General features: G+C 44.9%; 1 protein-coding gene across 1 annotated transcript in view; it reads left to right on the top strand.

Moving 5' to 3' along the window:
• asic2 (acid-sensing (proton-gated) ion channel 2) overlaps positions 1 to 24,840 on the top strand; it is a 1,153,097-nt gene that overhangs the window by 186,304 nt on the left and 941,953 nt on the right. The gene's annotated exons all lie outside the window — the stretch shown is intronic.

Consider the following 24,840-nt stretch of genomic DNA (forward strand, 5'->3'; position numbering starts at 1 on the left):
ACATCGCTGTGCCACAGAGGAGAGGCTAGTCCAGCACATGGACAAGCGTTGCATGTGGATTTTAGACCTGGGGACAAAAGGATTATATTAGTGGGAATTGTATACTGTACATTCAGGGGAGGACAGCAGAGACATCATTCTACAAGTCGACCAAAATAAAAACACTCTCCAACTGTTCTCTAAGAGTTGTATCCTGTCAGATACTACCCTAACTGAGCAATAAGACCTTCCCTTGTGTCCACCTTTTCAATTCCACTGGGCACTCGAGTTAAAGGGAATGACACGTGGCAATCTGACTGTTTGATTTTAGGCTTGGAATACAACCTGCCATGCAAAATGAACATGATAAATCCAACCCCCTCATGGTGTGTGCTCTGGTTTGCATACATACGTATTTCCCATTTTCTCATGAATAGCAATGTGCACTCTGACATGTCCCAAATGGATTTGAGACTGCTGCACCACACATTTTTTTTGTGTCTGCTGTCAAGATACAGCCCAACAACTCAAGAACAATGAATGCTATCACCTTATAAGTCAGCGTATAATAGCATGTAATAAAGAAAATTACTTTTTTTTTTGTTTGTTTTGTCCATCTAATGTCACAACAAATATGTGTACCCACAACGGGATGGTAATAGGATGTTGGATTGATATTGATATTGATTATAGATTAGGAGCAGGTCAGAGAGAGAGAGAGAGACACACACACACACACACACACACACACACACACACACACACACACACACACACACACACACACACACACATTCCACAGCAAAATTAAGAATTAAACTATTACTTTCTGATTCCTTCACAGTGATGATTTTGTAAAACTCGAATAACAAGCGATTACCTTCTCACAAACCAGTGTTGATATTTCAGCCACACCTGTTTTGAATGGGTTTGCCACTGTAGATCCATTGCAACTTCAGTTTCATCTGTACAAACACACAGGACTTCCAAAGAGGTCTCCCACCCAAGTACTAACCAGGACCGAAACTGTTTAGTTTCTGAGACCTGATGGGATCAGGCTTCTACAGAGCAGAATGGCTGCACAACCCAACAGAAAGTATTTTGGCAATGAATGAAAAAGAACATGGAAATCAGAGAAGTCAACCATTATGATTATTTCCTTTGGTTGTCAGTTTTTCTTTGTTTGTTTTTGTTTTTCTCAAACCTATGTCTGCTGGCCACTTCTTGCATAGACATCAATATTGTCAGGAAATACTTTACTGCTAAAGTAAATATTCCGCCGAAATACATTTTACCAATTTTCAAACACATATTTTCAGATCCACACAACCTTTGTTAGAGTGACTGTTGACCATCATCAATCTAAAGGTACCTTGACACTTGCACAAATTTGAACCCCGCACGAGCACACAATCTGGCGTGCCAGTGAGTAAACACATTGTAAACTGTGCGTGAGCTGTGCACGGCTGTGTGCAAGTGCGCAAAGAAAATTTTGAAATGTTCAAAACATCTGGCACACATAAATTTTGTGAACCAGATGTGAACATTGTGCAACCTATTCGAAAACACTGTGTCCCTGCGAGTCAATGCATCTCATTGCCGCAGCACATCTGAATGAGATGTTGCATCTATAATAAAAATAATTTTACAGATACATTATCTAACACATAAGAAGGAATGACAATGCAATGGTTTTACCAATTCATTACAATATAATTATTATAAATAATTACCTTTGAGATGATTCCAAATGCGTTCTCCACCACATGATGTGCATGAGAGAAAATGCAGCTGCAGATAAGTTCTCTGTGATTCTGGGAGCGATGACAGATGGTTTCATCGACCAAGTGTTGAGAGCAAATGTGTCATCGGCTACAAAATTATTATTTTTATGACATGGCATCAGACGGGACAAAGCGTGACATCCGGCAGGATAAAGTGGGTCGCACAGGACATATTGTGACATGCCCACCTCTTCCACAATTTCTCGGATAGTCACACGACTGAAAAGCCACCGAAAGCCGTCTGAATCTTCCGAATAGTGGACGTCATTTTTCGGAGTCCAGCATGTCCTGTGAGAATTCAACACGGAGGCACTTTTGCTCTGCCGTCACCAGCTTCATGCTGAAGCCATCGGCATGAATTTCGCTGCAACTCTTTTCATGGACAAATCTTCTGTCACAGTGGAATGTGCCGAAAAAGTGCTGATGTCCACCTCTTCCGCAATTTCTCGGATAGTCACACGACGGTCCCGCAGCACCACAGCGTTCGCTTTGGAAATGATCTGGTCATTTCAGCATGTTAATGGCCGACCGGAGCGTGGCTCGCTCTCCACTGCTGTGCAGACATCTTTAAACCGGTTGTACCGCTCCTTAATCTGTGTGATGCCCATAGGATCGTCACCGAAAGCAGTCTGAATAATCAGAATGATTTCCACCTGGCTGTCGCCCAGTTTCTGGCAAAAATTTGATGCAGTCGCGCTGCTCCAGTTGTTCCGCCATTTTCCTTGCAAAGAAAATCCGATGAGAGACTACACCCATCCTCACACAAAGGCTGCTTACCAGCAAATGACGCAGTCGACAGGTGTGAAAAATTCACGCATGTGCACAAAGGTTCAAGGTTGGCCCATGCAAGCACACATGATTCAAATCCATCAGGTTTTTGAAAAAAACAAAAAGGTCAGATACTTTTCTAACAGACCTCATATTTCTTATTGTTACATGGGAAACAAGGTACCAGTAGATTCAATAGATTCTCACAATTCCAACAAGACCAAGCATTCATGATATGCACACTCTTAAGGCTATGAAATTGGGCTTTTAGTAAAAAAACGTAGAAAAGGGGGTGTTCACAATAATAGTAGCATCTGCTGTTGGCGCTACAAACTCAAAATTATTATGTTCAAACTGCTCTTTTAGCAATCCTGTGAATCACTAAACTAGTATTTAGTTGTATAACCACAGTTTTTCATGATTTCTTCACATCTGTGAGGCATTAATTTTGTTGGTTTGGAACCAAGATTTTACTTGTTTACTACTGTGCTTGGTGTCATTGTCTTGTTGAAACACCCATTTCAAGGGCATGACCTCTTCAGCATAAGGCAACATGACCTCTTCAAGTATTTTGACATATCCAAACTGATCCATGATACCTGGTATACGATATATAGGCCCAACACCATAGTAGGAGAAACATGCCCATATCATGATGCTTGCACCACCATGCTTCACTGTCTTCACTCTTTGCCATTCTGATTGTTCTATCCATTTTGATTGTTGTTTTCTGTTTTCTTCCATGCTTTGTCCATGTTTTGTCCATTTTAAAGCATTGTAGATCATTGTAGAAGAACAGCCTATAATTTTTTGCACCTGCGTATAAGTTTTCCCCTCTCCAATCAACTTTTTTTTTTTATCAAACTACACTGTTCTTCTGAAGAATGTCTTGAACATCCCATTTTCCTCAGGCTTTTAAAGAGAAAAGCATGTTCAACAGGTGCTGTCTTCATCCTTAAATAGGGGACACCTGATTCACACTTGTTTGTTCCACAAAATTGACGAACTCACTGACTGAATGCCACACTACTATTACTGTGAACACCCCCTTTTCTACTTTTTTTTTACTAATAGCCCAATTTCATAGTCTTAAGAGTGTGCATATCATGAATGCTTGGTCTTGTTGGAATTGTGAGAATCTACTGAATCTACTGGTACCTTGTTTCCCATGTGACAATAAGAAATATACTCAAAACCTGGATTAATCTTTTTAGTCACATAGCACTACAATTATTCTGAACACTACTGTACATTTATAATCAAATTAGATTACAAATTGTAAGTTTTACTGTTACTTTACTGTTGCTGTCAACATTTAAATCTGAGGTCAAGAAAGATGTTGTTTTATTTTTTCATAAAACAAGTATTTGTGTTTATTGAAGTCAAGAAAGGGTGACTATAAAGTGAGTATTGGCAAAACTGGTTATCATTTTCATGTTGAGGTGGTGTGTGTGTGTGGGGGGGGGGGGTTGTCGGCAGCTGCTGAAAGTAACTAGTAATGTACCTAGTAATCTAACTTAGATTTACTTACTTTTAAAATTGAGTAATCAGTAAAGTAACTAAGATACTTTTTCAAGGAGTAAACAGTAATTGGAGTACTTTTTCAAAGTAACTGTGGCAACACTGGTGCTCTCAGGCATAAGTAAAGTTAGTGATGGACAGTTTCAGTTCAGTTATTGGTGTTGTATATTTTGTAGTGCTGACGTCCACGTTACATTTAAGTATGATGTCTGGCAGTGTTGTGTGGGCCGCTGAAGAGGAGGTACTGCTGGCCCACCACCACCAGATGGCGCCCTGCTTGGAGTGCGGGCTTCAAGCACGAGAGGGCGCCGGAGCCACTGGGAGTGACAGCTGTCACTCTTCATCAGCACCAGCTGTCACTCAGCCAACTCATCACCATCTCCATAAAGGCCAGACTGCGACTCCACCTCCTCGCCGAGAAATCAACTACCAATCAGGTAATTTTCTCTGCTGACTCAAAACATTGAGTAATAATCTGAACTTCTTTGCAGCCGTTTTCCTGTGGTGTGTCCTTATCTGTGGGATTGGCGTTTGGTGTGATCAGCGACGGCTTCGCTTCACACCCCAACCAGATAAGTGGTTAGACAGGAGCTGCACGAGTGTGTGATTGGAGGTGGAGGTGCTCCCTCCTTACTGAATACAGACTGTGGGATTACTGAGTGTGCGACCTCACACTCATCAGGACTGTCTCTGTTCTCTGTCAGCAGTACCGGGTCTGACTGCTGAAGACAGCGGCCACCTGGGGCGCAGGGCTTGGCGGCTCCGGTGTTCTTCAGCTCCGTTGGCAGTGGAAGCTGTGTGGATCTGGCTCTTCTCTCGCCAGGCGTCTTCTATCGTCGAGCCTGCCCACACGTCACCTGGTGTATGATTGACAGTCACTATATTGTTATTGTCTGTACGTTGTTGTGTGATTCACAACATTAAATTGTTACTTTTGGCTTATCCATTGTCCGTTCATTTACGCCCCCTGTTGTGGGTCCGTGTCACGACACTTTCACAACAGGATTTCTCGGCCAGCGTCATGGATCCTGAGGGGCGTCAACCATCGCTTGAACAGCCAATGGAAGAGCGAGGTGCACAGGCGCCAGCAGGAGGCGTGTTGGGTGAGCTGCAGCACATCTTAACCGCCTTTACCGCTCGGTTGGACTCAGTTACCGAGCAGAGCAGTGTTCTCAATCGTAGGATGGAGGCTCTCACCACCCAGGTGTAAGCGCGTGCTCAGGGCACTGCTGCAGCACCTCCTCCTGCTGACCATGTGCCAGAAACAGACATTCCGCTGGTCATTCAACGAACCCCCCCACCTTCCCCTGAAGCATACATAAGCCCTCCGGAGCCGTACGGAGGCTGTGTGGAGACATGCGCGGCCTTCTTGATGCAGTGCTCGCTCGTCTTTTCACAGCGTCCCGTCATGTACGCAGCAGACGTCATCCGGGTGGCTTATGTGATCAATTTGCTTTGAGGAGAGGCACGCGCCTGGGCTACGGCGCTTTGGGAGCAGAATTCACGGCTCCTACCAGTTTATACTGAGTTTGTGAGGGAGTTCCGACAGGTGTTCGACCACCCTCATAGAGGCGAGACCGCTTCAAGTGTGCTGCTGTCGATACGGCAGGGGCGTCGGAGCGCAGCGAAGTATGCAGTCGACTTCCGCATCGCGGCAGCGCGAGCTGGCTGGAATGCTGTTGCGCTCCGCACCGCCTTTGTAAACGGACTGTCTCTGGTCCTTAAGGAGCACCTGGTGGTGAAGGACGAGCCGCGGGATTTAGATGGGCTTATCGACCTGGTTATACGGTTAGACAACCGATTAACGGAACACCGACGGGAGCGAGAAGAGGGGCGTGGTCAGGCACAAGCCGTCCCTCTTCCTCCCGGGTCCGAAAGGAAGCCGACTTCCCCATGCTCCACTGCCAGGGCTCTCCACGTGACAACAGCTCCCCCTGCTGACGTTGCTATGGAAGCGAGCAGGGCCAAAAAACGATCAGATCAGAGACAAAGGAGGCTGATCCGTGGAGAGTGTTTTCTCTGCAGCTCTACCGAGCACACACAGAGAGAATGCCCCAAACGGTCAAAATAGCAGCACTCGTCCTTAGAGACTGGGCTAAGGGTGGGTCACAACACCCATGTGGGGAAACCCTGACGATCTGCACGAATCCCAGTCACGATCCTGAGTGGGGATCTAACCCTTCATGCCCCAGCACTGGTGGACACGGGGTCGGAGGGGAATCTGCTGGATAGCAGATGGGCAAAGGAGGTTGGGCTCCCTCTAGTGGCCTTACCGTCACCATTGTCGGTGCGGGCGCTAGATGGCACCCTTCTTCCACTAATCACACACCAGACACAGCCAGGGACATTGGTGGTGTCTGGGAATCACAGGGAGGAGATTGTGTTTTATGTAACACCTTCTACCTCCCGAGTAATTTTGGGTTTTCCATGGGTGTTAAAACACAATCCCCGGATTGATTGGCCGTCTGGGGCTGTGGTTCAGTGGAGCGAAAGCTGCCACCGGGAGTGTTTAGGATCCTCGGTTCCACCCGGTGTGACAGCTAAGGAGGAGGTTTTAGTCCCCCCCAATCTGGCGGCGGTGCCAGCCGAGTACCATGACCTTGCTGACGTCTTCAGCAAGGATCTGGCACTCACGCTGTCCCTGCACCGTCCGTACGATTGTGCCATTGATTTGATACCGGGCGCTGAGTACCCGTCCAGCAGGCTGTACAACCTCTCACGTCTGGAACGCGAATCAATGGAGACCTACATCCGGGACTCGTTAGCTGCCGGGTTGATCCGGAACTCCACCTCCCCGATGGGTGCTGGTTTCTTTTTTGTGGGCAAGAAGGACGGCGGACTCCGTCCATGCATTGATTACAGAGGGCTGAACGAGATCACGGTTCGCAACCGATACCCGTTACCTCTGTTGGATTCAGTGTTCACGCACCTGCATGGAGCCCAAATTTTCACGAAATTGGATCTTAGGAATGCTTATCACCTGGTTCGGATCCGGGAGGGAGACGAGTGGAAGACGGCATTTAACACCCCGTTAGGTCACTTTGAGTACCTGGTCATGCCGTTCGGCCTCACCAATGCGCCCGCGACGTTCCAAGCATTGGTTAATGACGTCTTGCGGGACTTCCTGCATCGGTTTGTCTTCGTATATCTAGACTATATACTCATCTTTTCTCCGGATCCTGAGACCCATGTCAAGCATGTACGTCAGGTCCTACAGCAGTTGTTGGAGAACCGGTTGTTTGTGAAGGGCGAGAAGTGTGAGTTCCACCGCACTTCTTTGTCTTTCCTGGGGTTCATAATCTCCTCCAACTCCGTCGCCCCTGATCCGGCCAAGGTTGCGGCGGTGAGAGATTGGCCCCAACCAAAGAACCGTAGGAAACTACAACAGTTCCTCGGTTTTGCAAATTTCTACCAGAGGTTCATCAAGGGCTACAGTCAGGTAGTTAGCCCCCTGACAGCCCTGACCTCCACAAAAGTCCCCTTCACCTGGTCGGATCGGTGCGAAGCCGCGTTTAGGGAGTTGAAACGCCGGTTATCGACTGCACCAGTTCTGGTGCAGCCCGATCCCAAGCGCCAGTTTGTTGTTGAAGTGGATGCCTCTGACTCAGGGATAGGAGCCGTGCTGTCCCAGAGCGGGGAGTCCGACAAGGTTCTCCATCCATGTGCCTACTTTTCCCGCAGGTTGACCCCAGCTGAACGGAACTATGACATTGGCAATCGGGAACTTCTTGCGGTGAAGGAGGCTCTTGAGGAGTGGAGACACCTGTTGGAGGGAGCATCGGTACCATTTACGGTTTTCACGGACCATCGGAACCTGGAGTACATCCGGACCGCGAAGCGTCTGAACCCCAGGCAAGCCCGCTGGTCGCTGTTCTTCGGGCGTGTTGACTTCCGGATCACCTACCGCCCCGGGACAAAGAACGAACGGTCTGACGCCCTGTCCCGGGTGCATGAAGAGGAGGTCAAGACCGAGCCGTCAGACCCCCCTGACACCATCATCCCCGAGTCCACTGTCGTGGCCACCCTTACCTGGGATGTGGAGAAGACTGTCCGGGAGGCCCTGACACGGAGCCCGGACCCGGGGACAGGTCCGAAGGACAAGCTGTACGTCCCACCAGAGGCCAGGGCTGCGGTCCTTGACTTCTGTCACGGTTCCAAGCTCTCCTGTCATCCAGGGGTGCGAAGGACCGTGGCAGTGGTCCGGCAGCGCTTCTGGTGGGCGTCTATGGAAGCCGACGTCCAGGAATATGTCCAGGCCTGCACCACCTGTGCCAGGGGCAAAGCCGACCACCACAAGGCCCGAGGCCTCCTCCAGCCTCTGCCCGTGCCTCGTCGCCCTTGGTCTCATATTGGCCTGGACTTTGTCACGGGCCTCCCACCGTCCCAGGGCAACACCACCATCTTAACGATAGTGGACCGGTTCTCCAAGGCGGCCCACTTCGTGGCCCTCCCGAAGCTCCCGACGGCCCAGGAGACTGCAGACCTCCTGGTCCACCACATCGTGCGTCTGCATGGGATTCCAGCAGACATTGTCTCGGATCGTGGTCCTCAGTTCTCCTCCCAGGTCTGGAGGAGTTTCTGCAGGGAACTGGGGGCCACCGTCAGTCTCTCGTCTGGGTACCACCCCCAGACGAACGGGCAGGCAGAGCGGACGAACCAGGAACTGGAGCAGGCCCTCCGCTGCGTGACCTCCGCACACCCGACGGCCTGGAGTGACCATCTGGCCTGGATCGAGTACGCTCATAATAGCCAAGTTTCATCTGCCACCGGCCTCTCCCCGTTTGAGGTGTGTTTGGGGTACCAGCCCCCATTGTTTCCGCTAGTGGAGGGAGAGGTCGGGGTGCCCTCGGTCCAGGCCCATCTGAGGAAGTGCCGTTGGGTGTGGCGTACCGCCCGCTCTGCCCTGCTCAGAGCCCGGACGAGGGCTAAAGCCCATGCAGACCGCCGGCGTTCCCCGGCCCCTGCATACCAGCCCTGGCAGGAGGTTTGGCTATCCACAAAGGACATCCCCCTGCAGGTGGAATCCCAGAAGCTCAAGGACAGGTACATAGGACCTTCATTTACGCCCCCTGTTGTGGGTCCATGTCACGACAGTTTCACAACATGGCAGTGTCATGTTTGTTAAGAAACACGCGGTTAAAGTTAAAGGACAATTTGCTGTAGACAGAAAGTGAAGTTACATTGTTTTAAGTGAAATGACTATAAATAAAAAACAAAGCTAATGATATTGGTAGCAGTTATAGTCAAAAGGTAAGGAACAACTGATGAATAAAACATGCTTTCAAAGTCATCATAAAACTGTAATGGTATCATTAAGCATTCAGATCGCTGCTTGGTACTGACGAGTACCCAAAAGTAAGTACTTGTACTCAGTCTGGAAAAAAGTGGTATCGGTGCATCCCTACTTAACTCTCTGTGCTTTCACAGTCACTGCACCAATATTATAATATATTCGTATATAATATAATATAATATAATATATTAGTGGCATGGTTGTAACAGTGGGAGCACTTCGATGCTGTCTCAGCAGATGCATAAGTTGGCATAAAATTTATTGAAAGCATTCAAAGTCCTCAGAGGATGGATTGTGATGGTGGTGGGGATCCCCTGACTTTTCACTGGCATAGAAACACCCACTTATCTGCACTCCACTCAGTGACATTATGGTTTTAAATCGTCTAAGCCATTCTCCATAACCTGCAGCTCACTTTTTGTGCTGCTGAACCACACTAAACTTAACAACAGAGCAGCTAAACCGCATTCAGCCTTCTAAATTAAGGATGCGTTGTAGAATTGGTTGACTGCAGGAACGCAACACAGTTATCGGCGTGTCAAGGTGACTGAAGATTGAGTGTGAGCAAATTTATTTCCATTTTGTTTGCACATGTAAGCTGTTGGTGTAATTTTCTATGTGATGGCATGCACAGTATCAGTAGAGGAAGAAGAGACTAGATTCTGGCAGAATGGCAAGAAAGCAATATCAAACGTGGTTGAATACATAAATAGGGATTTCAGAAAATAGGCACACAATTTTCTCAAATAATGGCACTGTTGCAACTCCTTTCTTTGTACTTTTCAATTTTATTTAATTTCCTCACAGTTTCCAAAGAAAGGTTCATATTTCCCTTGCAGATGACAGTGAGGTGTTTTTCCCCCTTTCCAGACTGTATGACTGTTAATGGTTGTTTTTGTTAATCTGGAGACAATTAGTGAAGCTGATACCGCCACGAAAGTGCTTATGATTTCACCTGTGTTGGTTGCTTGTCACTCAGAATTGCTCAGATATTAATACGGAGATGCATTTTAGTAACACTGGTCTAAGCCCCACCCACAGTGAATGGGTTGGGCTTTCGACCATGAAGAAGGTTCTTAAGCATGGTTTACACATAGACGGTTTTGTCGGCGGGTAGTATGTAGACCGAAGTTCGCGGTAGTTCTGGCTGTTTTCCCGGTGGAAAGGGGCGGAGCATTTCGCCGGGGATTTAAAGTTCTCACTTTTATGCATCCCAGTTTGAAACATTGTCTTTACTGTGGAAACCCTGAGATCGCTGGTTCCAATCTTGGTCCTTAAAGCCCCGTTTACACATAGACGGTAAGAGCTCCCGGAAGCGTCCCGGAAGAGTTTTTGGCCGTCTTAAGGATCACACACTGTTGTTAACGCCGGCACTAGGGGGCATGGTTTAGTTCCGGGAATCATCGAAAAAATTATTCAAAATATCGAATAATTCTGGGAGCACTCCCGGAGAATTCACGTGATGACAGAGACAACGTGAACAACGGCGTTTGATACTTTTAATCGCCGTTTCATCCTGCCCCTTCCTGTAGTGCCGCAGTTTACACCGTCGTAATTGGCGCCCGGCATTGTATCCCTAATCAACGGCGTGTAAAATGGCGATAGAGCCCACATCGGTGTCCTCAAGGACATTTTAACCGGCGACAGAGGCAGACAAAATGGCGGCGCTAGCGGACAGTACGCTGTTCTAAACGCCACCTCCCGGTTAACGGCGTTCCAAACGGCCGATAGGCGGCGGTCAATATAAAAACGCTAGCGCGCTGCATGCAATCAATTCAATCAATCAGTCAATTTTTTTATATAGCGCCAAATCACAGCAAACAGTTGCCCCATGCAAGCCTCTCACTCACGGCCAGCTCCAGATATTTTTGCAGAGAAGCTCCAGTATGCCTCCTAAAAGAAAATTGGCAGCGGCAAGGACTTACCAAGAGGTCTGGTTCAGAAGCAGAGGGTAGCCCTGTGGTGGAGACGGAGCAACACGTTGAGGAGGGGGAAAGGAAGGAGAATAAAAGGCTGAGGATGATCTCTCTCCCCCTGCAGTGACAGAGGCATGTATTCCTGCTGCTTCAGCCTATTATACTCTGGGGGCGGTGCCTATATGCAAAAGTTCCTGGAGTAACGCAGGATTTGCCTGGATAAATCCAGCAGTACACAGGGCAATATCAGCGGCAGCAGAACACTGCCGTTCTCACGCGCGTCTTAACCTGCGATTGTAAAGGATAGAACTGGGTATTAACCCCCGTTGCCTGACGTGTGCCGGATGCTACGGCGTCAAAACGGTGCTTTATTTGGCAGATTTAACGGCGTTTTATCCGCGTATTTCTGGCTAGTATGGTGGTCAAAACGCCGGCAAAATGCTGTGCCTCTTTCCACTGCGAAAACAGCCGGAACTACCGCGAACTTCGATCTATGTACTACCCGCCGACAAAACCGTCTATGTGTAAACCATGCTTAAGACACTGCATATATTCCACTCAGTGTCACAGATGAGCCCAGTCATTCAACACCTGGCTAAACAGTGGGACACACCAGATTTGGCTCATGATGTGCAGTGAGAGCTGAGAGAAATGGAAAATATGCAGGACCTGAGGTCTGAAGGAACAGGTTTTGAAACCACAGCCTTTCATGGTCCATCATGAACTTAAAAATTCCATCATTATGTTGTGGTCTTGTTTTAACAGTGGCAGGATTCCATCATGAGCTTTGACATACTTGTATTTCCATGGACCCTGTAATGTTATCATAGGAGTTGTAGTAGAGGTCCAGTACAATTAATATTACACTGAATACAATGTTATATTAATGTAATACGAGGGCTGTCAATAAAGTAACGGTCCTTTTTATTTTTTTCAAAAACTATATGGATTTCATTCATATGTTTTTACGTCAGACATGCTTGAACCCTCGTGCGCATGCGTGAGTTTTTCCACGCCTGTCGGTGACGTCATTCGCCTGTGAGCACTCCTTGTGGGAGGAGTCGTCCAGCCCCTCGTCGGAATTCCTTTGTCTGAGAAGTTGCTGAGAGACTGGCGCTTTGTTTGATCAAAATTTTTTCTAAACCTGTGAGACACATCGAAGTGGACACGGTTCGAAAAATTAAGCTGGTTTTCAGTGAAAATTTTAACGGCTGAGAGATTTTGAGGTGATTCTGTCGCTTTAAGGACTTCCCACGGTGCGAGACGTTGTGCAGCGCTCTCAGGCGCCGTCGTCAGCCTGTTTCAAGCTGAAAACCTCCACATTTCAGGCTCTATTGATCCAGGACGTCGTGAGAGAACAGAGAAGTTTCAGAAGAAGTCGGTTTCAGCATTTTATCCGGATATTCCACTGTTAAAGGAGATTTTTTTAATGAAAGACGTGCGGACGGGTCCGCGCGTCGACGCTCCGCCACAGGAAAAACACCTCCGTTGGAAGCCTTAAGGACAAGTTGGAACATGTCCTGCTGTTAAACAATTTCTCATATACTCACTCCACTGAAAGCCATCAAAAGCCGCCTGGATTTTACAAATGGTTATCAACACGGAGGTGTTGTTCCTATGCCGCCGCACCGCGTCGGCTGCGTCCCGACGCGCAGACCCGTCCGCACGTCTTTCATTAAAAAAATCTCCTTTAACAGTGGAATATCCAGATAAAATGCTGAAACCGACTTCTTCTGAAACTTCTCTGTTCTCTCACGACGTCCTGGATCAATAGAGCCTGAAATGTGGAGGTTTTCAGCTTGAACAGGCTGACGACAGCGGCTGAGAGCGCTGAGCGACGTCTCGCACCGTGGGAAGTCCTTAAAGTGACAGAATCACCTCAAAATCTCTCATCAGCCATTAAAATTTTCACTGAAAACCAGCTTAATTTTTCAAACCGTGTCCACTTCGATGTGTCTCACAGGTTTAGAAAAAATTTTGATCAAACAAAGCGCCAGTCTCTCAGCAACTTCTCAGACAAAGGAATTCCGACGAGGGGCTGGACGACTCCTCCCACAAGGAGTGCTCACAGGCGAATGACGTCACCGACAGGCGTGGAAAAACTCACGCATGCGCACGAGGGTTCAAGCATGTCTGACGTAAAAACATATGAATGAAATCCATATAGTTTTTGAAAAAAATAAAAAGGACCGTTGCTTTATTGACAGACCTCGTATATTGATGTAATAACTGTCCTGTGTTTTTGCAGAGAAATCAAATTAATTCATAAATGGGCTTTAATCAGAGATGTTCACTCTCTTCATTTATTTCCTGTGAGGACAAATGTTTTTTAACTCCAGCAGTGATACCAGGTTTGCAGTGTTTTGGTATATGTGTGGTTTGATTTACACATTTAATTAAACCTCAATACTTCACCACCATTGCTCCACTTCTCTGCATTGCATTGCCTTTGATTTCCGTAGTGGACTAACAGGGAATACTCCCATTTCTCCTCTTGAAATGTCACAGATATTGTCAGGTTGGGAAGGGGTCAATGAGTTTGTAATGATTTGAGTTAATTCATTGTTAGGAAGCAAAATTGAAAAGCTGCAGAAAACCCCAATGTGTTGTTTTCTATTCAAACACTGTAACTGATTTTAAATGCACATTAAGTTTTAAATGGTATTATCACAATAACATATGGTGGCTGTGTCATATTGTGCTTGTTTTGAAGGACGATTCACACCTTTCTTTGATGGGCGGAAGAAAGTCTCCAGGATATCTGAATTTTAAATTTATTTATTTATTTATTTTACCTCAGATGTGGCATTGTTCATATTCAATTGTTTATAGAGGTAGAAAGGATGTAGTGCTACTTTTATTCAGCAGAGGGCGCCATGTATTTGTTGTAGATTTTTTTTTTTTTAAATCTACAAAATTGAGTTTAATTTGAGTGTTTTCTAGCAGACAGAGAAAAATAATGCCAGTGGGAGATCGCCCCACAGAGATCAAATTGAGCACTGATGAATATGTATGTACTGTAAAGTAGATTGTACAAAATGCATAGACCACTGTCATCTACTGCATGGCAGTGTGAATAGCGCCCACCCAAATATTACACGACCATTGAGCTGAATCATACTACAAACAGAATTTTCAGTTTTGCAAATGCCTTTTATTTTACACATGAAAAAATTGACATATTTTACAAATTCACATTTATTTGTTAAAAAACCAACACACACATTACTATCAGAATCTGCATTTATTCTTCTGCTTGGGTTTTCTCTGTCCTGCTCTTTCTTGTTTCCCTCTCTCTTGGCTCTTGGTGGTGGGCATTCCTCTCTGTCTGGCCACACCCTGGTTCTGGGAGCTTCTCCACATACCTGTTCTTGATTTGCAGTTCATCACCTGGGTGCTTTATAAGCCTCACAGTTTGCCTTTGTCCCTCGCCAGATCGATGTGCCTTGTGCCTTCCTTCCAGCTCTGTTCTTGTGTCTTTGCCTTGCTACATATGCTTCATCGTGTTTTTCTACCACCTGTCTGTGTACCTCGACCACACCTCAGCCTGATGTTTTTTGTGCTGTTGCTCATTTTGGACTGCCTGCCTGTGTACGGACTCCCCCTAATGTCTCAATTAAACACCTTAGAAGTACAGAGCTGTGTTTCTGCATCCTGCATTTGTGTCAAGCCTGCTTTGCCAATCAAAAATCAATCAATCAATCAATCAATTTTTTTTATATAGCGCCAAATCACAACAAACAGTTGCCCCAAGGCGCTTTATATTGTAAGGCAAGGCCATACAATAATTATGTAAAACCCCAACGGTCAAAACGACCCCCTGTGAGCAAGCACTTGGCTACAGTGGGAAGGAAAAACTCCCTTTTAACAGGAAGAAACCTCCAGCAGAACCAGGCTCAGGGAGGGGCAGTCTTCTGCTGGGACTGGTTGGGGCTGAGGGAGAGAACCAGGAAAAAGACATGCTGTGGAGGGGAGCAGAGATCGATCACTAATGATTAAATGCAGAGTGGTGCATACAGAGCAAAAAGAGAAAGAAACAGTGCATCATGGGAACCCCCCAGCAGTCTACGTCTATAGCAGCATAACTAAGGGATGGTTCAGGGTCACCTGATCCAGCCCTAACTATAAGCTTTAGCAAAAAGGAAAGTTTTAAGCCTAATCTTAAAAGTAGAGAGGGTGTCTGTCTCCCTGATCTGAATTGGGAGCTGGTTCCACAGGAGAGGAGCCTGAAAGCTGAAGGCTCTGCCTCCCATTCTACTCTTACAAACCCTAGGAACTACAAGTAAGCCTGCAGTCTGAGAGCGAAGCGCTCTATTGGGGTGATATGGTACTACGAGGTCCCTAAGATAAGATGGGACCTGATTATTCAAAACCTTATAAGTAAGAAGAAGAATTTTAAATTCTATTCTAGAATTAACAGGAAGCCAATGAAGAGAGGCCAATATGGGTGAGATATGCTCTCTCCTTCTAGTCCCCGTCAGTACTCTAGCTGCAGCATTTTGAATTAACTGAAGGCTTTTTAGGGAACTTTTAGGACAACCTGATAATAATGAATTACAATAGTCCAGCCTAGAGGAAATAAATGCATGAATTCGTTTTTCAGCATCACTCTGAGACAAGACCTTTCTGATTTTAGAGATATTGCGTAAATGCAAAAAAGCAGTCCTACATATTTGTTTAATATGCGCTTTGAATGACATATCCTGATCAAAAATGACTCCAAGATTTCTCACAGTATTACTAGAGGTCAGGGTAATGCCATCCAGAGTAAGGATCTGGTTAGACACCATGTTTCTAAGATTTATGGGGCCAAGTACAATAACTTCAGTTTTATCTGAGTTTAAAAGCAGGAAATTAGAGGTCATCCATGTCTTTATGTCTGTAAGACAATCCTGCAGTTTAACTAATTGGTGTGTGTCCTCTGGCTTCATGGATAGATAAAGCTGGGTATCATCTGTGTAACAATGAAAATTTAAGCAATACCGTCTAATAATACTGCCTAAGGGAAGCATGTATAAAGTGAATAAAATTGGTCCTAGCACAGAACCTTGTGGAACTCCATAATTAACTTTAGTCTGTGAAGAAGATTCCCCATTTACATGAACAAATTGTAATCTATTAGACAAATATGATTCAAAGCACCGCAGTGCAGTGCCTTTAATACCTATGGCATGCTCTAATCTCTGTAATAAAATTTTATGGTCAACAGTATCAAAAGCAGCACTGAAGTCCAACAGAACAAGCACAGAGACGAGTCCACTGTCCGAGGCCATAAGAAGATCATTTGTAACCTTCACTAATGCTGTTTCTGTACTATGATGAATTCTAAAACCTGACTGAAACTCTTCAAATAGACCATTCCTCTGCAGATGATCAGTTAGCTGTTTTACAACTACCCTTTCAAGAATTTTTGAGAGAAAAGGAAGGTTGGAGATTGGCCTATAATTAGCTAAGATAGCTGGGTCAAGTGATGGCTTTTTAAGTAATGGTTTAATTACTGCCACCTTAAAAGCCTGTGGTACATAGCCAACTAACAAAGATAGATTGATCATATTTAAGATCGAAGCATTAAATAATGGTAAAACACAGGAAACAGGAAAAACACCTCTGTTGGAAGCCTTGAGGACAAGTTGGAACATCTCCAGCTGATAAACAATTTCTCATATACTCACTCCACTGAAAGCCATCAAAAGCCAACTGGATTTTAACAAATGGTTATCAACACGGAGGTGTTTTTCCTGTGCCGCCGCGCCGCGTCGGCTGCGTCCCGACGCGCGGACCCATCCGCACGTCTTTCATTAAAAAAAATCTCCTTTAACAGTGGAATATCCGGATAAAATGCTGAAACTGACTTCTTCTGAAACTTCTCTGTTCTCTCACGACGTCCTGGATCAATAGAGCCTGAAATGTGGAGGTTTTAAGCTTGAAACAGGCTGATGACGCTGCCTGAGAGCGCTGCACGACGTCTCGCACCGTGAAAAGTCCTTAAAGCGACAGAATCACCTCAAAATCTCTCATCAGCTGTTAAAATTTTCACTGAAAACCAGCTTAATTTTTCGAACCGTGTCCACTTCGATGTGTCTCACAGGTTTAGAAAAAATTTTGATCAAACAAAGCGCCAGTCTCTCAGCAACTTCTCAGACAAAGGAATTCCGACGAGGGGCTGGACGACTCCTCCCACAAGGAGTGCTCACAGGCGAATGACGTCACCGACAGGTGTGGAAAAACTCACGCATGCGCACGAGGGTTCAAGCATGTCTGACGTAAAAACATATGAATGAAATCCATATAGTTTTTGAAAAAAATAAAAAGGACCTATACTTTAAGGACAGACCTCGTATGGTTAAAATGTTTTTTTTTTTTTCTCAAGTCACCCACTAAATATGTATGTAGAGCAGAGTCAAGTGGATTTCTATTTGTCAGTCTCAAAAAACTGCAAGGTGGGTGTAGACTGTGCAGGGCAAGACTGCAACACTGAGAGGTGATGGAAGGACTGGAAGAGAGAGAGAGAGAGAGAGAGAGAGAGAGAGAGAGAGAGAGATTTAGAGAAAGATTTTTTTTGTAATGTATCTGCAACTCTCCCAGAAGAACAAGCAGAGTAGAATGAAGCAGCTGTTCTGGGTTCCTTCCCAATCCAAACAGCATTTTTGGCATCAATAGACGTGTCTCCAAAAGCCTTACTTATAATCAGCTTAATGATAATACCAGCACAAGCAAACACAAGACAAGTCGGTCTAATGCAACTAATGATGATTCAGTGCCATCCACTTAAATTGATAGATGAAAATCACTGACACTTCCTCTTCCCTATAACACTTTTCTGCATGGCTACTGCAGAACTGAATGCACAGAATGGCTCTTTTAAAATATTTTTATTTTTTAACTCATCTCTTACAGTTTTATTAAATATGGTTTTCTCAGTAAAATGGTTTGAAGCAGCCAGTGATCTACATATTATCCTTATCCTACTGAGCTACCTCTACTACTACTGCAAGTACTACTACTATTACTACAACTCCCACTCTAGTTGAGCAGATAAAATTCATTACGAGGTCTCTCCGAAAAGTATCGGACCTTTTTATTTTTTGCAAAAACCATATGGATTTGAATCACATGTGATTGCATCAGCCAAGCTTGAACCTTCCTCTGCATGCGTGAGTTTTTTCACGCCTGTCGGTTGCGTCATTCGCCTGTGAGCAGGCTTTGTGTGAGCAGTGGTCCACCCCTCTTGTCGGATTTTTATTGCGAATAAATGTCTGAACGATTTGGAGCTTTGCTGCATCAATTTTTTCCAGAAACTGTGAGAGACCTCCAGGTGGACACCATTCGGAAAATTCTGTTGGCTTTCAGGGACGATTTTATGGGGATTACACAGATTAAGGAGTGCTCCAGCCGGTTTAAAGACCGCCCACAGCTGCTGAGAGCGCGCCGCGCTCCGAGCGCCGATTGACAGGCTGAATCAACCAGATCATTTCCATCATGAAGGCTTTGTTGATCCGGAACGTCGTCTTACTTACACAAAAATGGCAGGAGACATGGACAACAGCACTTTTTCGGCACTTTCCACTGTTAAAGGAGTTTTCTTTCATGGAAAGAAAAGCAGACAGATGCGCCACCATGCCGCTCATGGCGCGGGACAAAACCACCTCTGTGTTGGTCTCACAGGATGGCTTTGAGATGGCTTTCAGACGGCTGTCAGTGGGTTTTCAGTCGTGTGACTAACCGAGAAATTGTGGATGAGCCTGGACATGCCCCAACATGTCCTGTGAGGCTTCATCACAGCATTGCTTTGCGCCATGCGGTTCCTCCGCTTTCCATGATAAAAACTCCTCTAACAGTGGAATGTGCCGTTCATTTCCAAACTGGACGCTGTGTTTTATCCGGGACGTCCCCTGACTAGCACAGGAATTGCGGAAGACGTGGACATCAGCACTTTTTTGGCACATTGAGACGGATATGCGGAGGACCGGACCACAATCGGACCGGGAGTGACATGTTTAGCCGCATGTTCTCCTTGAATTGCTGGCTGTCTGAGTGGTGTCCAAAAAATGAGGTGGGCTTCATAGATAATTGACACCTCTCTGCAGCTTCTCTCCCCCTGCCATCCCCTCATTACCCCATCCCCATAGAGACGGTGCCTGCTCCCAGACCACCAATAACCTGTAAAAATCTATTTAAGCATAAAAATTCAAAAAGAAAAAATAATATAGCACCTTCAACTGCACCACAGACTAAAACAGTTAAATGTGGTCTATTAAACATTAGGTCTGTCTCTTCTAAGTCCCTGTTAGTAAATGATATAATAATTGATCAACATATTGATTTATTCTGCCTTACAGAAACCTGGTTATAGCAGGATGAATATGTAAGTTTAAATGAGTCAACACCCCCGAGTCACACTAACTGCCAGAATGCTCGTAGCACGGGCCGAGGCGGAGGATTAGCAGCAATCTTCCATTCCAGCTTATTAATTAATCCAAAACCCAGACAGAGCTTTAATTCATTTTAAAGCTTGACTCTTAGTCTTGTCCATCCAAATTGGAAGTCGCAAAAAACAGTTTTATTTGTTATTATCTATTGTCCACCTGGTCGTTACTGTGAGTTTCTCTGTGAATTTTCAGACCTTTTGTCTGACTTAGTGCTTAGCTCAGATAAGATAATTATAGTGGGTGATTTTAACATCCACATAGATGCTGAGAATAACAGCCTCAACACTGCATTTAATCTATTATTAGACTCAGTTGGCTTTGCTCAAAATGTAAATGAGTCCACCCACCACTTTAATCATATCTTAGATCTTGTTCTGACTTATGGTATGGAAACTGAAGACTCCCTTCTGTCTGATCATTTCTTAATAACATTTACATTTACTCTGATGGACTACCCAGCAGTGGGGAATAAGTTTCTTTACACTAGAAGTCTTTCAGAAAGCACTGTAACTAGGTTTAAGGATATGATTCCTTCTTTATGTTCTCTAATGCCATATTCCAACACAGTGCAGGGTAGCTACCTAAACTCTGTAAGTGAGATAGAGTATCTCGTCAATAGTTTTACATCCTCATTGAAGACAACTTTGGATGCTGTAGCTCCTCTGAAAAAGAGAGCTTTAAATCAGAAGTGCCTGACTCTGTGGTATAACTCACAAACTTGCAGCTTAAAGCAGATAACCCGTAAGTTGGAGAGGAAATGGCATCTCACTAATTTAGAAGATCTTCACTTAGCCTGGAAAAAGAGTCTGTTGCTCTATAAAAAAAAGCCCTCCGTAAAGCTAGGACATCTTACTACTCATCACTAATTGAAGAAAATAAGAACAACCCCAGGTTTCTTTTCAGCACTGTAGCCAGGCTGACAAAGAGTCAGAGCTCTATTGAGCCGAGTATTCTTTTAACTTTAACTAGTAATGACTTCATGACTTTCTTTGCTAATAAAATTTTAACTATTAGAGAAAAAAATTACTCATAACCATCCCAAAGACGTATCGTTATCTTTGGCTGCTTTCAGTGATGCCGGTATTTGGTTAGACTCTTTCTCTCCGATTGTTCTGTCTGAGTTATTTTCATTAGTTACTTCCTCCAAACCATCAACATGTCTATTAGACCCCATTCCTACCAGGCTGCTCAAGGAAGCCCTACCATTAATTAATGCTTCGATCTTAAATATGATCAATCTATCTTTATTAGTTGGCTATGTACCACAGGCTTTTAAGGTGGCAGTAATTAAACCATTACTTAAAAAGCCATCACTTGACCCAGCTATCTTAGCTAATTATAGGCCAATCTCCAACCTTCCTTTTCTCTCAAAAATTCTTGAAAGGGTAGTTGTAAAACAGCTAACTGATCATCTGCAGAGGAATGGTCTATTTGAAGAGTTTCAGTCAGGGTTTAGAATTTATCATAGTACAGAAACAGCATTAGTGAAGGTTACAAATGATCTTCTTAAGGCCTCAGACAGTGGACTCATCTCTGTGCTTGTTCTGTTAGACGTCAGTGCTGCTTTTGATACTGTTGACCATACAATTTTATTACAGAGATTAGAGCATGCCATAGGTATTAAAGCCACTGCACTGCGGTGGTTTGAATCATATTTATCTAATAGATTACAATTTGTTCATGTAAATGGGGAATCTTCTTCACAGACTAAGGTTAATTATGGAGTTCCACAAGGTTCTGTGCTAGGACCAATTGTATTCACTTTATACATGTTTCCCTTAGGCAGTATTATTAGACAGCATTACTTAAATTTTTATTGTTATGCAGATGATACCCAGCTTTATCTATCCATGAAGCCAGAGGACACACACCAATTAGCTAAACTGCAGGATTGTCTTACAGACATAAAGACATGGATGACCTCTAATTTCCTGCTTTTAAACTCAGATAAAACTGAAGTTATTGTACTTGGCCCCACAAATCTTAGAAACATGGTGTCTAACCAGATCCTTACTGTGGATGGCATTACCCTGATTTTTGATCAGGATATGTCATTCAATGTGCATATTAAACAAATATGTAGGACTGCTTTTTTGCATTTGCACAATATCTCTAAAATTAGAATGGTCTTGTCTCAGAGTGATGCTGAAAAACTAATTCATGCATTTATTTCCTCTAGGCTGGACTATTGTAATTCATTATTATCAGGTTGTCCTAAAAGTTCCCTGAAAAGCCTTCAGTTAATTCAAAATGCTGCAGCTAGAGTACTGACAGGGACTAGAAGGAGAGAGCATATCTCACCCATATTGGCCTCTCTTCATTGGCTTCCTGTTAATTCTAGAATAGAATTTAAATTTCTTCTTCTTACTTATAAGGTTTTGAATAATCAGGTCCCATCTTATCTTAGGGACCTCGTAGTACCATATCACCCCAATAGAGCGCTTCGCTCTCAGACTGCAGGCTTACTTGTAGTTCCTAGGGTTTGTAAGAGTAGAATGGGAGGCAGAGCCTTCAGCTTTCAGGCTCCTCTCCTGTGGAACCAGCTCCCAATTCAGATCAGGGAGACAGACACCCTCTCTACTTTTAAGATTAGGCTTAAAACTTTCCTTTTTGCTAAAGCTTATAGTTAGGGCTGGATCAGGTGACCCTGAACCATCCCTTAGTTATGCTGCTATAGACGTAGACTGCTGGGGGGTTCCCATGATGCACTGTTTCTTTCTCTTTTTGCTCTGTATGCACCACTCTGCATTTAATCATTAGTGATCGATCTCTGCTCCCCTCCACAGCATGTCTTTTTCCTGGTTCTCTCCCTCAGCCCCAACCAGTCCCAGCAGAAGACTGCCCCTCCCTGAGCCTGGTTCTGCTGGAGGTTTCTTCCTGTTAAAAGGGAGTTTTTCCTTCCCACTGTAGCCAAGTGCTTGCTCACAGGGGGTCGTTTTGACCGTTGGGGTTTTACATCATTATTGTATGGCCTTGCCTTACAATATAAAGCGCCTTGGGGCAACTGTTTGTTGTGATTTGGCGCTATATAAAAAAAAAAATTGATTGATTGATTGACTTGAATGAGTGTTTTACTTTGGGGAAACTCTTGGAAAAGCACTACTTACCTTATGAGGAAACATCAGCTTCCACAATGCGGCCATGGGGTGCACCTTCCTGAGCATGACGCATTGCCCAGGTATGTCACTGCTACTACCCCAGCAACTGGAAAAGGCCAAGTGGACACCCACCTATCAAGTGTCTGCTGCAGATCCATGGTTACTTTGGGACCAGGTGTCAGCCTGAATGGTAGCCAGTCAAGACCCACTGTGGTCCTGTGGTGTGGTGGATGGCACCAGTGTTATGTTTCCAGGCCTGATCTGATGTTCAGCATCAATGTTGAACTGGAGAATGTCTTAATTTGAAGTTTTCTCTCATTTGATGCAACTTACAGGACGACTTTTGCTATTGCGCTGGAGTAATAAACCTTTATTTTAAGGCAGGGGTGCCCAAGTTCGGTCCACGAGATCTACCTTCCTGATACTCTAACCCTAACCCTAACACTTTCAGCTTTGATCAGACTGATCGATCAGGGCGTTTGATGAGTGCACCGACATGCAGCGAGTGCCCATTTATTTTAAAGAGTCACAGCTCTGATTAGACACACAGAGAGAGAGAGACAGAGAGAGAGAGGGAGAGCGTGCAAGAGAACGCTTTTATTTTATTTTATTTTATTTTAAGGAGTCTGATAGAGGAGACTTTTAAGGAGACTCAGACTCTTCTAAATAAAAGCACTTGAGAGAGAGAGAGAGAGAATGAGAGAGAGAGAGAGCGCTTTTATGAAACAATGCGACACAGTGAAACAGTCCTCATATAATGAGTCCTGTATGATAAAGTGGAGCTACGATCTTACAGTATTTATAGCTCCAGAAGAACAACAGGGAGATGTGAAGTGGTGCACAGTACCGTGTTGAAGTGTGGGCGGGCTCACAATAGCGGACAGTAGCACGGCTCTGTGTGTACTCACGTGAAGGCTCCATGCTGTGCTGTACGCAGAAGAAAATTAAACAGGTTTAATTTATGTCCTACGTGCGTAGCCCTCAACATACTGGAGAGCTGCTCATTACAGTGTAGACGATACGCTGTAATGAGCAGCTCTACGAATATGCCACTGTGACAGGCCCTTTAGTTGTCTCCATTGCTCTAACACAACTGAATCCAGTGAAAGGCTCATTAAAAGGCTACTAATGAGTCTTTTATTGGATTCAGGTGTGTTGGAACAGGGAGACAACTAGGAGTGTCAGGAAGGTCAATCTCGTGGACCAAACTTGGGCACCCCGTTTTAAGGTATGTCAATTGCTTAAAAGCATATATAGGTCATAAAAAGTGTTGATCTGTATCTCTTCAGGTGTCACCGAGTACAGCAGGTTGGTACTTTTTCTTTATCAAATTTGTCCCGATCAACAATGATCTCACTTTAGCCTGGAAACTGTGAAGAAAAAAAAGCTGAAAGTTCTGGAGTCCATGTAAATTCCAACAATAATTATTCTCCAAGTGTCTTCCTCGATCACGCCAAATTCTTGTGATTACAGTGAGTCACAGCATTACCCAGCTTTTGGCAAAAGATGAATGACAAACTGCGTGATAACTGCACTGAGAGACAATTAGAGAGCTGAGATATGAGAAATGTTTCTTCATTGTCTGGAGAGTTGTTGCTTCGCTCTTATGTCTCTGGGGTGTAAAAAGAAAAACTGTTAGGGAAGTGACGGAAAGCAGTCGTTAAAATGACAGCATGACTGTGACACCCAGGCTGTGATAAAAATGTGTGAAGGAGAGATGGAAAGAGAGATACAGAAACATCATTACAGCTGAGATCACAGTGAAACTGGGAGAGGCCAACAACATGGGGTGGGTGGGTGGGGGGGTGTCATATGCAGCAGATAACAGCAGAGGGAGGGGGGATACAAAGGGAAAGAGGGAGCCGGAGCATCACGGAGAAACTGTTATAACACACAAGCGACCTACAGAATGAGTGAGACGGGGATTCGGAGGGGGGGGATTTGGTGGTGGTGGTGAGAAAGCAGTTTTCTAAGAGCTCCCTGTTGCAGTTATCGGGGCGACTCTCTGAGGCAGTGATGATAAACCCATCATCCTCTCCTTCCACGTATCTC

The sequence above is a fragment of the Thalassophryne amazonica genome, chromosome 16 (genome assembly GCF_902500255.1).
Source record: "Thalassophryne amazonica chromosome 16, fThaAma1.1, whole genome shotgun sequence".
In the NCBI taxonomy this organism is placed as follows: Eukaryota; Metazoa; Chordata; class Actinopteri; order Batrachoidiformes; family Batrachoididae; genus Thalassophryne; species Thalassophryne amazonica.